The 17089-nt window shown below is 44.9% G+C and overlaps 1 protein-coding gene across 2 annotated transcripts in view; it reads left to right on the top strand.

The window, feature by feature from the left end:
* tmem71 (transmembrane protein 71) overlaps positions 1-17089 on the top strand; it is a 76790-nt gene that overhangs the window by 9837 nt on the left and 49864 nt on the right. The window contains exon 2 of one of the 2 annotated variants that reach the window (XM_068031539.1): positions 15869-16078. The exons of the other annotated variant lie outside the window; for it this stretch is intronic. The gene's annotated coding sequence lies outside the window, so the exon portion shown is untranslated. The remainder of the gene's footprint in view (positions 1-15868; positions 16079-17089) is intronic. 2 annotated transcript variants of the gene reach the window in all.

The following is a 17089-nucleotide window of genomic DNA, read 5'->3' as shown; positions in this document are numbered from 1 at the left end:
TATATTTTTGGTTTCTAAATGTTTTTCTATTTTCTATTTTAATAGGGATTCCATTATGTTTCCTAATACCAATGTTAAGCTGTCAGGTCTATTGTTTCCTGGACTTGTTCTATGTCCCTTCTTAAATATAGCTATAACACTAACAATCCGCCAGTCCTCTGGCATGACACATTTCTCTCAAGAAACAATTACAATTTTTAATGATAAATTTGAAACAAAACAGAACATTTCAAATGAAATTATGTTGCAGGAAATACTGGTCATGCTACTATATAGATAATGAATACTTGGTTGCTTATAAAACAAGAGTGTCTGCAGAGACTCAGCGACAGGATTGCGGCTGCCTGCAACGAATTTGGCCTAACCATCAGCTTCAAGAAAACAAACATCATGGGACAGGACGTCAGAAATGCTCCATCCATCAATAGCGGCAACCTCACTCTGGAAGTGGTTCAAGAGTTCACCTACCTAGGCTCAACTATCACCAGTAACCTGTCTCTCGATGCAGGAATCAACAAGCACATGGGAAAGGCATCCGCTGCTATGTCCAGACTGGCCAAGAGAGTGTGGGAAAATGGTGCACTGACCCGGAACATAAAAGTCCAAGTATATCAAGCCTGTGTCCTCAGTACCTTGCTCTATGGCAGCGAGGCCTGGACAACGTAAGTCAGCCAAGAGCGACGTCTCAATTCTTTCCATCTTCGCTGCCTCCGGAGAATCCTTGGCATCAGGTGGCAGGACCGTATCTCCAACGCAGAAGTCCTCAAGGCGGCCGACATCCCCAGCATATACACCCTACTGAGCCAGCAGCGCTTGAGATGGCTTGGCCATGTGAACTGCATGGAAGATGGCAGGATCCCCAAGGACACATTGTACAGCAAACTCGTCACTGGTATCAGACCCACCGGCCGTCCATGTCTCCGCTTTAAAGACGTCTGCACACGTGACATGAAGTCCTGTGACATTGATCACAAGTCGTGGGAGTCAGTTGCCAGTGATCGCCAGAGCTGGCGGACAGCCATAAAGGCGGGTCTAAAGAGTGGCGAGTCGAAGAGACTTAGCAGTTGGCAGGAAAGCCAAGAGGAGAGCCAGCTGTGTAACGGCGCCAACAACCAATTTTATCCAGCCGCTGCTTCACAAACCACTGGCCACCTCCCAGGCGCTTACCCATTGTCTCTCGAGACAAGAAGGCCAAAGAAGAAGAAGATAAATTCTTTCATTAAAAGAGCAGAGAAAGGGATCTGATATAAGCACATTCATACCACAACATTACTGACAGTAATTTCTACATTCTGATGAGGTTAAAGTTTTCTTATTTAGAGGACATTACATAAAATATAAGGAAGAGATTAGCGAGTATGCTAAAGCAATATGTCAGCAAGCGGTCGATGTCAGGAACTGTAAAAGCTGAACTCCAACAGTTTACCAATGTCCCAGTCTTGAGCTGTGTTTATTCTTGTAACACTTTCCATATGTTTTTGTAATATATACATTGAAGTTATAGGGAAGGTTTGCTGCCATTTTCATTAAGTTTTTTCTTTATGCTGGCAGTGGTTGTCACCAGAGATCAAGAAAGATGTTTGGCTACCCTTTAGGAGGTGAATTGATTTCCTGAAAGGTCTCCTCTAGTGCTAAACATTTCATGCAGTCTTAAACAGAACTGGGTACTGGGACATAGTTCACTGCATTTTGCAGGTGAATATAATATCTTCTACATAGTATAACTAGGACAAATGTTTTACTGGGGCAAGCAAGATCATTCAGATCCTCTTCGAAAACACCATTTCCATTGGTTCTGGGACTTTTTCTGCAAGATTGTAGTACTTGGGCAGCAAATTGTTCTCCTCATGTTAAGAGTAAAAATCCATGAGATTTGTCACAAGATATGCTACATGGAAGCAATACACATGACTATAATTTGCTAATCTATATATCACTGATCCTCAATGGCAAATGCAGCCTAATATCACTGTTGCAGCTTGTGTAAACCACTTGAAAGTCTTCTCAGATAATTTAGAAAGAAGTTAAAACTTTTGGACATAGCTACCAAACCATTCCTCCAAATGTCGAGTGTAAATGTCGTTTAACATGTTCTGATGTTTTTACATCCTGGGGACCTGTGGTGGTTTCTATTATACTAAACATTTCAGTGTGGGCTTTGAAGGTTAACCTGCTGCAGCTTTTTACACAGCTTTTCGGAAGGTTGGGATTGGGTGTGAAGTTTCAATCATTGTAATATATATATATATATAAATATATACTATATATATTTTCCATCTGAAAATGACATTTTTATTGTGATGAAATTCTTGTCGGTCTTTATTTTTGTCTTTGCATGTGCATTCAGTAATAGTTACAGACTAATCTGGGATAAAAGTGGCTGGCATTGACAGAATGAAATGTCTGAAACTTAAATCCAGAGCTGGAGCTGAACTGCAGCTTGATGATGTCACTTTAACTCCTTGAGGATCAGCAACCCAAGGCATTTCTAAAAATCAATTAGACATGGAGAAAATGAAGGGCCTGTTTCTGTGCTGCACAACTCAATGATTCTATGACTCTAAAATGTTTCCACTTAAGGGGGACCAAAACCAGGGTCCACATATATAAGATAGTAACTAATAAATCTAATAGTGAATACAGGAGGAACTTCTTTAGCCAGAGAGTTATTGTAATGTGAAACTTCCTACTGCGTGGTACCACATGCAGCAAATAGCACAGATGCATTGAAGGGTAAACTGCATGAACGCATGAGGCAGAAGGGAATAGATGGGTAAGCTGCTAGGCTAGGAGGAGGCTCGTGTGGAGGAAAAACACTGGCATGGACCAGTTGAGCCAATTGGCCTGTTTCTGTGCTGTAATTTCTATGTAAATCTCTATAATTAATGCAATGAAACCCTGATGTGAACAGCATATTCAAAACTTAATCAGAACAATTCTGGCAATGTGAGCACCTTGTTAAGAGTAACCCTGGTATTTCCAGCAGTCTTCATGATTATGAACTAATGCATCATCACTGGACTGTTCACCAATCAATAATTGACTTTAATATTATACTGCTTGCCTTATCATTTTGAAATGCTTCAAAACTTTTCACGCAATGTATTACTTTGTGATGTGCAGTGACTTACGTAGGCACATGCAGCAGCCATTCTTGTGCCAGCTATGTCCCAAACACAGCAGCCCAATGAATGTAGATAAATCTGTTTGAATGTGGTAATCCATAGGAGCAGTTTAATTAAATGGGTAGTTAATAAATCTTTTGAAAGAAGAATATTCGAAACAGTGGATTTGTGGAGGAGGCGGAGGGAGATGCACTTTGTATCTAGAAGTATGGTTCTTTGGTAGTTTGTGTTAGAATTGGTTCCACCATAGTGGAATTGAAATGTAGAAGTATTGAAGCAGAGATGTTCATGAAGGTTTTTAACAAAAATGACTTTGAATTGAATATTAGAACAAAGAACAAAGATAATTACAGCACAGGAACAGGCCCTTCGGCCCTCCAAGCCTGCGCCGATCCAGATCCTCTCTCTAAACATGTCGCCTATTTTCTAAGGTTCTGTATCTCTTTTCTTCCTGCCCATTCATGTATCTGTCTAGATACATCTTAAAAGACTCCATCGTGCCCGCGTCTACCACCTCCGCTGGCAACGCGTTCCAGGTGCCCACCACCCTCTGCGTAAAGAACTTTCCACGCATATCCCCCCTAAACATTTCCCCTTTCACTTTGAATTCGTGTCCTCTAGTAATTGAAACCCCCACTCTGGGAAAAAGCCTCTTGCTGTCCACCCTGTCTATACCTCTCATGATTTTGTACACCTCAATCAGGTCCCCCCTCAACCTCCGTCTTTCTAATGAAAATAATCCTAATCTACTCAACCTCTCTTCATAGCTAGCGCCCTCCATACCAGGCAACATCCTGGTGAACCTCCTCTGCACCCTCTCCAAAGCATCCACATCCTTTTGATAATGTGGCGACCAGAACTGTACGCAGTATTCCAAATGTGGCCGAACCAAAGTCCTATACAACTGTAACATGACCTGCCAACTCTTGTACTCAATGCCCCGTCTGATGAAGGAAAGCATGCCGTATGCCTTCTTGACCACTCTATTTACCTGCATTGCCACCTTCAGGGAACAGTGGACCTGAACACCCAAATCTCTCTGGACATCAATTTTCCCCAGGACTTTTCCATTTACTCTGTAGTTCACTCTTGAATTGGATCTTCCAAAATGCATCACCTCGCATTTGCCCTGATTGAACTCCATCTGCCATTTCTCTGCCCAACTCTCCAATCTATCTATATTCTGCTGTATTCTCTGACAGTCCCCTTCACTATCTGCTACTCCACCAATCTTAGTGTCGTCTGCAAACTTGCTAATCAGTCCACCTATACTTTCCTCCAAATCATTAATGTATATCACAAACAACAGTGGTCCCAGCACGGATCCCTGTGGAACACCACTGGTCACACGTCTCCATTTTGAGAAACTCCCCTCTACTGCTACTCTCTGTCTCCTGTTGCCCAGCCAGTTCTTTATCCATCTAGCTAGTACACCTTGGACCCCAAGCGCCTTCACTTTCTCCATCAGCCTGCCATGGGGAACCTTATCAAACGCCTTACTGAAGTCCATGTATATGACATCGACAGCCCTTCCCTCATCAATCAACTTTGTCACTTCCTCAAAGAATTCTATTAAGTTGGTAAGACATGACCTTCCCTGCACAAAACCATGTTGCCTATCACTGATGAGCCCATTTTCTTCCAAATGGGAATAGATCCTATCCCTCAGTATCTTCTCCAGCAGCTTCCCTACCACTGACGTCAGGCTCACCGGTCTATAATTACCTGGATTATCCCTGCTACCCTTCTTAAACAAGGGGACAACATTAGCAATTCTCCAGTCCTCCGGGACCTCACCCGTGTTTAAGGATGCTGCAAAGATATCTGTTAAGGCCCCAGCTATTTCCTCTCTCGCTTCCCTCAGTAACCTGGGATAGATCCCATCCGGACCTGGGGACTTGTCCACCTTAATGCCCTTTAGAATACCCAACACTTCCTCCCTCCTTATGCCGACTTGACCTAGAGTAATCAAACATCTGTTCCTAACCTCAACATCCGTCATGTCCCTCTCCTCGGTGAATACCGATGCAAAGTACTCGTTTAGAATCTCACCCATTTTCTCTGAGTCCAAGCATAACATTCCTCCTTTGTCCTTTTAGGAGTTGACAGCACCTTGAAGAGTTAAGTGATCTAGACAAACTGATCAGAGCATATATTACTTTAAACTTAGGAAGGTTTAAAGTTAATAAGAAGAAGCTGCTTTAATAAGATTTAAAAGCTGCTTTGAGCCTATACTCATTGGAGTTTAGAAGAATGAGAGATGATCTTACTGAAGCACTCAAAGTTCTGGAGAAGTACCACCAGAGATGCCTCTGCAAGATCCTACAAATCCAGTGGCAAGGAAGGCAATCCAACAGCAGCGTCCTCTCCCATGTCAATCTACCCACCATCAGGGCGCTAATCACCCAGAATCAGCTCCGCTGGGCAGGACATGTCGTCCACGTGCCTGACACCAGACTCCTGAAGCAGCTGTTCTACTCAGAACTTGGTCAGGGCAGAAGGCTCCTAGGAGGACAGCGGAAACAGTTTGGAGATGTCCTCAAAGCATCCCTGAAGAGATCAAACATCACCATCTACTCGTGGGAGCCTCTGGCATGTGACCGTCCTAGATGGAGACAGCTCAGCTGGTAAGGCATTGTAAACCTCAAGGAACTTCGTTGGGAACATGCGGAGGCGAAGTCGAGGTGCGGAGGGAGCGCACAAATCTCCAAACTACTCATCTACCTGGGCCTTCAAACACTAGCTGCCCATCATGTGGCAGAGTCTGCAGATCACACATTGGACTTAACAGCCATCACAGAATCCATCGAACTGAAGTGGAAGCAAATCATCCTCTCAATCCCGAGGGACTGCCGAAGAAGATGATCTTACTGAAACATATAGGATTCTGAGCGGGCTTGATAGGGCAGATGCTGAGAGGATGTTTCCCCTTGTTGGGGAATCTAGAACCAGGGGGCACTGTTTCAGAATAAGGGGTTTCCCATTTGACACAGATGAGGAGGAATTTCATCTCTTAGAGGGTTGTTAATCTTTGGAATTCACTACTCCAGAGAACAGCGGAGGCTGGGTCATTGAATATATTCGAGGCTGAGTTAGACAGATTTTGATCTACAAGGGAGCCAAAGGTTATGGGGGCAGGCAGGGAAGTGAAGCTAAGGCCATTATCAGATCTGTCATGATCTTATTGAATGACAGAGCAGGCTCGAGGGGCCAAATGGCCTTCTCCTGCTCCTATTTCTTATGTTCTTATAAAGGAAACAGTGGATGCAACTTAAAATATTTACTAGAGTAGGGACTGGCCAAGAAGGAATGTTAACTTCAAATGACCTCATTCTGTCTGTGCACAGGAAATAGTCACGAGGGATTTGTCTGTGTATGTAGCTCATGGGAATGTGCAGCTGTTCTATAAATAAGAGCATGCTAAGTATTGGGGAATTTAGAGACGTTATCCAGTGTTGGAAAGCATCCAGCACTGCAGTGCTATTGACCAAGATTCAATATCAGACTCAAGTTACTCTGTTTTTGAAGCTGCATGCCAGTCATCTCAATGGCTAACAAGGTTGCCCTCCAGTCTGTAAATTGTTTGTCTACAGATTTGTACATAGCATTACATCAGATTTACAGCACAGAAACAGACCATTCGGCCCAACTGGCCTATACTGGTGTTTACGCTCCATATGAGCTTCCTCCCACCCCTCATCTAACTCTTTCAGTATATCCTTCTATTTCTTTCTCTCTCACCTTTTTCCAGTGTCATAAAAATGTGCTATACTGCATGATGTCACGTAGGCCCCCACCTGCCAAGAATGAGGCACATTAATTTTGTCATGAGCATTGATTTTAAACTGTTACTGGAGTGAAGAAAGGACTTGTTAAACAGATCAGCCGTGGGTGGAAAAGATATTTGCATATTAACAGATAGTGCTTGGAAGGACAAAGGACCAATCCCTGACACAGTCAACCCACAATGGACCTTGATCACTATGTATTGTGTGCAAGAGGAGCATTCCAGAGACTGCGAAGGTGATACAATCCAAGACGTGGTCAGACCAGTTAGTCACATGACTAACCTGCTTGGCAACTTGGGTTTTTCTGAATTTGTACAAACACTTTAAACTGAGAGTGTCTGTTTGCTCCTGGACTGAGAAGATCTCTCCTGCCTGCTTCCATCTGTTTTTCTCACAAGCCTCTGACTCCACTGAAGACACATGAATCCCAAGAGAGAAAATTCTCCTAAAGAGAACATGGTTTAAGAAGAATACTGGGTTCCGATGAAAAGCAAGATCTACCTACAATCAAGAACTCTACAGTGAGATCGAAGAACTGTAACAAAACCTCTTCAGATATTGGTCAGTTTAGTTTAGAGATACAGCACTGAAACAGGCCCTTCGGCCCACTGAGTCTGTGCCAACCATCAACCACCCATTTATATTAATCCTACACTAATCCCATATTCCTACCACATCCCCACCTGTCCCTATATTTCCCTACCACCTACCACCTACCTATACTAGGGGCAATTTATAATGGCCAATTTACCTACCAACCTGCAAGTCTTTTGGCAGGAAACCGGAGCACCCGGAGAAAACCCACGCAGACACAGGGAGAACTTGCAAACTCCACACAGGCAGTACCCAGAATTGAACCCGGGTCACTGGAGCTGTGAGGCTGCGGTGCTAACCACTGCGCCACTGTGCCGCCCATATTGCCTCAAATTTTTCCACTTAATTTTTCTCTTCTGCTCTTTTTCTGTCTCTATTTGCACGTGTGTATCGCATATGCATGCTGGCGTGGGCGCGTCGTGTATCTGTAGGCGTTAACCAAATTAGAGTTTAAATTTAATAAATTTCAACTTTTCTTCTTTAAACCTAAGAAAGCCTGTTTGTGCTGGTTTATTTTTTTAAATTTCCAAAATATACTTTATTCAGAAAAATCTGTAAAAAATACATGACAAAACAGTTCTAAACAGCACCAAGTCAAAAATTACAAACAGTGCAAAGGAGGTCAGTTTCCTTCAATGCAGGAGTGAGTTGCCTCACAACCCTTCCATTTCATTTTTCATGCCATATACATTTTACAGCAAACAAATATTTTCCAGATACAGTTTGAGGGGTTTTCCATGGATCCAACCCTCAGTTCAGCTTGGTGGGGGGACATTACACAGTGGTCTTTCCCCATTGAGCCTTTGCTGCGGCTGCCTCAAGCTTTAGTGTGTCCCTTGGCACGTAGTCCTGGACCTTGGAATGTGCCAGTCTGCAACGTTCAGTCGTGGACAACTCTTTGCGCTGGAAGACCAGCAGGTTTCGGGCAGACCAAAGGGCGTCTTTCATCGAATATATAGTCCTCCAGCAGCAGTTGATGTTTGTCTCGGTGTGCGTCACTAGGAACAGCCCGTAGAGCACAGACTCCTGTGTTACAGAGCTGCTTGGGATGAACCTCGACAAAAACCACTGCATCTCTTTCCACACCTGCTTTGCAAAGACACATTCCAGGAGGAGGTGGGCAACCGTCTCTTCCCCACCACAGCCACCTCGAGGGCATTGTGCGGAGGGGGTGAGACTTCGGGCATACAGGAAGGATCTGACGGGGAGGGCTCTTCTCACCATCAGCCAAGCTACTTCTTGGTGCTTGTTTGAAAGTTCTGGTGATGAGGCATTCTGCCAAATGACTTTGGCGGTCTGCTCGGGGAACCATCTGACAGGATCCACCATCTCCTTTTCCCGTAGGGCCTTGAGGACATTCCATGCAGACCACTGCCTGATGGATTGGTGGTCAAAGGTGTTTTTCCGCAGAAACTGCTCCATGAAAGATAGGTGGTACGGCACAGTCCAACTGCATGGAGTGTTCCGCGGCAATGTGACCAGGCCCATCCTTCGCAATACCAGGGACAGATAGAACCTCAGCACCTAGTGACACTTGGAGATTGCGTACTGGAGGTCTACACAGGTTTCTGTTTTTTATTTCCAAAATATACTTTATTCATAAAAATCTGTAAAAATTACATTACCAGTTTCAAACAGCAACAAGTCAAAAAATACAAATAGTGCAAAGGAGGTCCGTTTGCTTCATTACATTCATGAGTTACCTCACAACCCTTCCATTTCACATTTGTCATGCCATTTACACTTTTACATTTTACAGCAAATGAAAATTTTCCCGTTACAGTTCGAGGGGTTTCCCATGGATCCAGCCCCTTCGTTCAGCTTGGTGGGGGGGACCTTACACTGTGGTCTTTCCCCATTGAGCCTTTGCTGCGGCTGCCCCAAGCTTTAGTGCGTCCCTCAGCACGTAGTCCTGGACCTTGGAATGTGTCAGTCTGCAACATTCGGTGGTGGACAACTCTTTGCGCTGGAAGACCAGCAAGTTTCGGGCAGACCAAAGGGCGTCTTTCACCGAAGTGTTAGTCCTCCAGCAGCAGTTGATGTTTGTCTTGGTGTGCGTCCCTGGGAAAAGCCCGTGGAGCACAGACTCCTGTGTTACAGAGCTGCTTGGGATGAACCTTGACAAAAACCACTGCATCTCTTTCCACACCTGCTTTGCAAAGACACATTCCAGGAGGAGGTGGGCAACCATCTCTTCCCCACCACAGCCACCGCGGGGGCATTGCGCGGAGGGGGCGAGACTTTGGGCGTGCAGGAAGGATCTGACGGGGAGGGCCCTTCTCACCACCAGCCAAGCTACATCTTGGTGCTTGTTTGAAAGTTCTGGTGATGAGGCATTCCGCCAAATGACTTTGGCGGTCTGCTCGGGGAACCATCCGACAGGATCCCCCGTCTCCTTTTCCTGTGGGGCCTTGAGGACATTCTGTGCAGACCACTGCCTGATGGACCGGTGGTCAAAGGTGTTTTCCCGCAGAAACTGCTCCACGAAGGATAGGTGGTACGGCACGGCCCAACTGCATGGAGCGTTCCGCGGCAATGTGACCAGGCCCATCCTTCGCAACACCGGGGACAGATAGAACCTCAGCACGTAGTGACACTTGGAGTTTGCGTATTGGAGATCTACACACAGCTTGATGCAGCCGCACACGGAGGTGGTCATCAGGATGAGGGCCACGTTGGGTACATTTTTCCCGCCCTTATCCAGAGATTTGAACATCGTGTCCCTCCGGACCCGGTCCATTTTAGATCCCCAGATAAAGCGGAAAATGGCTCGGGTGACCGCCACAGCGCAGGAGTGGGGTATGGGCCAGACCTGCGCCACGTACAGCAACAAGGTGAGTGCTTCGCACCTGATGACTAGGTTCTTACCCACAATGGAGAGAGATCGCTGCCCCCACATTTTTTTTTTAATTTCCAAAATATACTTTATTCATAAACATCTGTAAAAATTACATTGCCAGACAGTTTCCAAACAGCACCAAAAAATACAAACATTGCAAGGGAGATCAGTTTCCTTCAATACTGTCATGAGTTCCTTCCCAACCCTTCTGTTTCACAATTGTCATGTCAATTACAGTTTTACATTTACAGCAATTGAGAATATTAACGATACAGTTCGAGGGGTTTCCCATGGATCCAGCCCCTCAGTCCAGCTTGGTGGGGGAACCTTACATTGTGGTCTTTCCCCATTGAGCCTTTGCTACGGCTGCCCCAAGCTTTAGTGCGTCCCTCAACACGTAGTCCTGGACCTTGGAATGTGCCAGTCTGCAACATTCGGCGGTGGACAACTCTTTGCGCTGGAAGACCAGCAGGTTTCGGGCAGACCAAAGGGCGTCTTTCACCGAATTGATAGTCCTCCAGCAGCAGTTGATGTTTGTCTCGGTGTGCGTCCCTGGGAACAGCCCATGGAGCACAGACTCCTGTGTTACAGAGCTGCTTGGGATGAACCTTGACAAAAACCACTGCATCTCTTTCCACACATCGCTGCCCCCACATGCTCAAAGTTTGTTGTACCTTGGCTACTCGTTCCTCCCAGGTTTTGGTGCATGCCCGGCCCTTCCAAACCATATCCCCAGCACCTTCAGGTAATCTGACCTGACGGTGAAGGGGACAAAGGATCGGTCAGCCCAGTTCCTAAAGAACATGGCCTCGCTCTTGCCATGGTTAACTTTGGCTCCCAAGGCCAGTTCGAACTGGTCGCAGATGCTCATCTGTCTGCGCACAGACTGTGGATCCGAACAGAAGACGGCGACGTCATCCATGTACAGGGAGGTTTTCACCTGAGTGCCTCCGCTGCCTGGGATTGTCACCCCTCTTATGCTCGCATCCTTCCTAATAGACTCAGCAAAGGGTTCAATACAGCAAACAAACAAGACCGGGGAGAGAGGAGAGTCCTGTCTGACTCCAGATTTGATCGGGAAACTTTCCGATTCCCACCCATTGATTGAGACTGCGCTACTGATGTTTGTATAGAGCAGTTTGATCCAATCGCAGATTCCCTCCCCAAACCCCATTTTGGAAAGCACGTCCATCATGTGAGAGCCCAACTGGGGTCCTGCACTGATTAGCTCTCTAAGCTTGACTAATGTGTTCAGAAGAAACTCCAAGTTTTCACACAGACTGGGAGACTGCCACATGATTCTCTCTGTTTTCTCTTTTCCACTTTAATGAGATCCAAGTCTAAGAATCCCAATCTCTCTCAGGTATTAGTTTTTTACTGTTCACCCGCTGGAGGTTTGTCTCCACTAGTGTGAATATTCCAAGAAAACCTGTTTGTGCTGGTTTCTTTGCCTTTTAAATGGAAAGTGGTGAACAAGAATTCACCACAGGGGGAGCTAAAAACACGGTGTGTTTAAAATTAAACCCTGTTACGGGTAAGACCAGGTGAAGGCTGAGAAGGAACCCTAGACACCCTTCTCACCGGGTTGTAACAATGATTTTAATTCATCAGTTGGAAACCTAAATTAAACTTTTAAAAGGAAAGCTGGAATCCAAAATTCAATTTTTAAAAAGACAGCAGCTAAGATGGCCACCGCTATTTGCATTGAAATACTTCTCATTCCAAGGTATCAAGGCTTTTTTAAAAATTCATTCATGTGATGTGGGCATTGCTGGCTGGGAGAGTATTTATTGGCCTTGAGAAGGTGGTGGTGAACTGCCTTCTTGAACTGCTGCAGTCCGTGTGAGGTAGGTACACTCATAGTGCTGTTAGGAAGGGAGTTCCAGGATTTTGACCCAGTGACAGTGAAGGACTGGCAATATAGTTCTAAATCAGGATGGTGTGTGGCTTGGCAGGGATTTTGCAGATGGTGGTGTTCCCATGTATCTGCTGCTCTTGTCCTTCAAGGTGGCAGAGGTTGCGGGTTTGGAAGGTGTTGTGGTGCTGTCGAAGGAGCCTTGGTGCGTTGCTGCAGTGCATCTTGTATATAGTTCCCACTGCTGCCACTGTGCATCGGTGGTGAAGGGAGTGAATGTTGAAGGTGGTAGATGGGGTGCCAATCAAGCAGGCTGCTTTGTTCTGGGTGGTGCTGAGCTTCTTGAGAAAGTGGAGATGCATGTCTATGCAGCCCTTATCCAGAAAAATGGCTTGAGCAGTTGAGTGAATTATCTGGTATCGCTTCGTTAGCAAGACATTCAAAGCCATCTTGGAATATTCACACTAGTGGAGACAAACCTCCAGGGGGTAAACAGTGAAAAACTAATACCTGAGAGAGATTGGGATTCTTCGACTTGGATCTCATTAAAGTGGAAAAGAGAAAACCGAGAGAATCATGTGGCAGTCTCCCAGTCTGTGTGAAAACTTGGAGTTTCTTCTGAACACATTAGTCAAGCTTTGAGAGCTAATCAGTGCAGGACCCCAGTTGGGCTCTCACTCTCTCGCTCTTTTTCCCCACCACCCCGCCTCAGTAATACTGCAAGTTTCAAACCCTGTCTGCGGACTGCAGAACTTCCAAGTTTATCATTGCTACAGGCAGAGACTCTGGGCAGAAAACCATCTACATCACTGTCTCCAAGGAAACCCTGAACCAAGAGGGTCACTTCTACCAGCTAGGATCTTCAGAACCACAAATTGAGCCAGAAGACAACTGAATTACCAGACCCCACAGACTGTATATTATTTTATTTGTTCTGGACCCTAATCCAACCAAACTATCCTTCCTCACTCTGTCATCTATTTGTGTTGTGTGTCTGTGCGCGTGTGAAAGTTGGAACATAGTATATTATTTTTACTTAGATCGGGTTTTCATTTTAAGTACAATAAACTAACCTCTTTTTCTTGTTTAAACTCAAGAAAAGCTGTCCGATTGGTTCTTTTATGCATGGGACATAAAGGGTTAAATACTCACTGAATTAGTAAGCACATCCACTGTTTAAAAGAAATAAACCTCATTGCAGTCAAACATGGAGAGGGACAAGAAGGGAGCCTTTTGACCTCTCCTCACCTGATCGTAACACTAGCTTCACTTTTAAATGCATCTATTCTATTTTCCCTAACTACCCCTTGTGATAGCAAGATCCACATTTTAACGACTCTTTGGGTAAAAATGTTCCTCCTGAATTCTCTATTGGATTTATTGGTAACTATTTGATATTTATGGTCCCTAGTTCTGGTTTTGCTTGCAAGTGGAAATATCTTTTCTATATCTACCCTATCAAACCCTTTCATAATTTTAAAGAGCTGCATTAGGTTACACTGCAGAGAAAAAGTGCTCCATCTATAGGATGTGGACTTTCACACCATGTGCATTATACATCTTGATCCATCCACTGACGTCATGGGGGATTATCTCGGATGAGCTGTCTGAGTGCTTTGGAGAAGGGGTAAACTTTGACTTTTGGGCAGCCAACAGGCTGCTGAAATGACGGCCGGGATTTTGGGGCTACGGCTTCATTTACATTTGCTAGGTGAGCTGCAGGGCATCCAACAGGAATCACCAGATGCGGAACAGGAAAATGCACCAGAGCGGTCGTCAAGATGGAAGTGGGGGAGGTGGTGATTAATCTCATGATTATGGAGAGTGGGGGTCCCAGGATGGCAGTGACCCAGATTATTTTTTGGGGCCCTGAAGAAGCACTCCTGATCCTCTGAGGCCCACAAAAATAATTTAAGGCTTACCTTTTGATAGGCCTCTTCTCTTCCATCGTCTATGGAACTGATCGAAGTCGACACTGCACAAGATGAAGCAGGTGGTAAGACTGTTTTAAAATGGCGATGGCTGCATCCCCACTATTACCAGGGCAGTAAGGGCCTCACATAGGGTCAGTACTCTTACTGCCCCATTATTGCCTGGTGTGGCCACTCCAAATCGATCTAATTTGGGGTAAGTTTAACTTTGGGCGCTGGTGTAAAATGGGCAGTTTTGATGTTTTTGCCTATTCTTTTGACTTCAATGGAATAGAAAATGAACTGTATGTAATGGGTGGATAATTTGATCTCGCCGTTTCACACTATCAGACGAAGTTTAAACCCAAAGGACTTTAACACTTTGTATTAAATCCAATGAATCAGAATTAGGATTTCTGGCTGCATGAGTAAATGCATTTTTTTTGTAAATGTTGACTTTTTTTTAATTCCTGGGTCGGCAGCTATAACCTTAATACTTAAACTACTTGTGGGATCAGGGAAATTCATGACTCCTTGGCCTACTGGTTTTGTACAATGTCAGGTAAATGAGGCTGAAAAAAGAGAAGAGTTTTATTTTTGTAATAATCTGATAAAAGCCAATTGCAATTTTGCATAACTAAAAATAAATTTAAAACTTGTGCTCGACACTGTTAAATTTTCTGTTCTCTTTTATTGATTTTATAGCTAATAATCTATTCTGCCTTTTATTGTTTTAAGGTTAAAACAATTTATTTTCCTTTGTCTGTTCTGGTTGCCTGCTACCAACATCCATTTTGAAGATGGAATTAAGGTTGAAAACAACTTCAGTTCTTATTGGCTCGGAAGGGCAGCCTTTTAGTCAATTGATGGCAAAGTTGTGCAGATTGGACAAGAGATGAGGAGGGTGCCACTCATATGGATAAACTCATCTGCAGTATGCTACCACCTGCAGCCCAGGCTGTGATGTCAACGTCTATCTCTCCAGATGGAAACAAAGAAAGGCCGGAATTTTACATTGGGCACACCAGCCAAACAATCGGTGGTGAGCCTGCCTCTGCCGGGAGTTTACACTTCCCAGGCCCTTAATTGGCCTTGGGCGAGACTTCAGCCTCTCTGAGGCAGAAGGTCCCGCCAAATGGAGCTGCCAGCCAAACAGCAGACTAGCAGTTCTCAATCCCAGCAGCGCCACTAAAAGCAGTGGCCACTGCTGGGATTGCAACCTAGCCACAGCAGCAAGAGGGACGATGGCCCTGGAAGACAGGTAAGTTTGGGGGGACAATCGGCCAGGCCCAGGCGAGGCAAGGGGGGTCTGTTGAGGGGTGGGGAGGGAACTTTCAATGGGGCGATTGAGGCTTCGGGGGTGGCCCCCTGTGGGGCACAGGGAGCCCGATCAGGAGAGTCCCCAGAGTCCGCAAGGAGGCTGCCACATTTTACCTGGCGGCATTCTGGGAGTCTGAGCTACTCGCCCACGGCTGGTAAAATATCAGCGACGGCAGGAGGAGACCCTTACGTAGCACTTAACTGACCACTTAAGGGGCTTGATTGGCTTGGGTCGGGTGGGCCATTTCTCTCCGCCACCGTCCCTTGTAAAAATGCAGTGGGGGCGTCGGGAACGGCATCCCCTGCCTCCCACTCAGTTTTATGCCCTCCCCCTCCCACCCACCACCAGTCCGCTCCGGCCTAAATTATTATTGAATTGTATGTGAATTTTTTAAAGATTTTGTTCACTTTCCCTTTTCTCTCCTCTCCTCCCCAAGATCAAAACAAATGCTACCAGACTGCCAGAGAATCTGATGTAAATCCATATTGTCCCCCACCCCCCCCCCCCCCTCTCCACCGCACTGCCAGCAGTTTCTGATGTAAAGATACCAAAAAAGGCATAGAAACTGCTAAGCTGTTTCAAAACTCTTCTGAATGCATCCTCACTTGGGTGGATAGAGGAAACATTTTTGATCCAAAGTTGTGAGGTAATATTTACAGCTTGCAATTTTATGTTGTCTGGCTTCTCTCATGTTTCTTTTCCTTTGTTTCTTGTTTTTTTAAATTCTCTGATAATGGTGTTCAACACCCGAATATATGTATCTACACCCACTCTCACACTCATACAGATACACACACACACTCAAGAATAGATTGTGATTATAAAGGTAGCCTGCGTTTAGGTCTTATGATTTCAAGAGTTCTGTGTTATACTCGCTTTTCCCCGGGGTGAAGATTTGAAATTATGTAGGCCTGTAATCCTTTTTTGACTACTGAAGAAAAGCTCTGCAGGTTTAGGAGGTCAGATTCGCTGTTGTTTTATGTTCACAGTAGCAGATTTCTCTTGTTGTATCCAGTCAAGGTTCAATGGCTAAGCCCTGGCATGGTTCCTCAGGTGGAGAGTTCAGGGCCTGCATGTCTCTGCCTACATGTGGCTTAAAGCTGGTAGTTCAAGGCAGGGTCTTCCTGTCTGCCCAGAATATGTCTTATTAAAGCCCCTTATAAGTTTTTTTAATTAGTTGGAGAAATGCAGCCATTACCACATGAAGGGTTGTTTGCATTTAAATGTCTTCTCAAAGATATGTCCAGAAAGGTCTTTTGCATTTTAATGACTTAATGCCAAGACTTTTCCAGATATGAACATTTGCTTGGGGTTCTTGCATTTCCATGTGCATTGGCAGGAAAGAAAAGGTCACCTGACCTCAACTCCATTTTGTTTTACAGGAAAGTGTCCATTTCAGGTTTATATTTTATTTATAGTTCATAAGTTCGTATTGTGTGAGCATGACAATAGTATTTACAAATTAGCACCAACCTAGGAAACGTAGTGGCGTGCTGTCACAAGTTGTTCTATCCAGAATCTTGCCAAATATTCTCCATGGTATGGTCGCTGATAAATCCTGTAGAAGCTAACATTTTTTGTAGACAGATGTTCCCATTGCCATTTTTGTACTGGGGATTCAAAAAGACAAGAGTGCTGCTCTTGGTTAGTCTTGATA

Source organism: Heterodontus francisci, chromosome 5 (genome assembly GCF_036365525.1).
Source record: "Heterodontus francisci isolate sHetFra1 chromosome 5, sHetFra1.hap1, whole genome shotgun sequence".
Taxonomy (NCBI): Eukaryota; Metazoa; Chordata; class Chondrichthyes; order Heterodontiformes; family Heterodontidae; genus Heterodontus; species Heterodontus francisci.
This window is presented reverse-complemented; position numbering and strand designations above follow the sequence as displayed.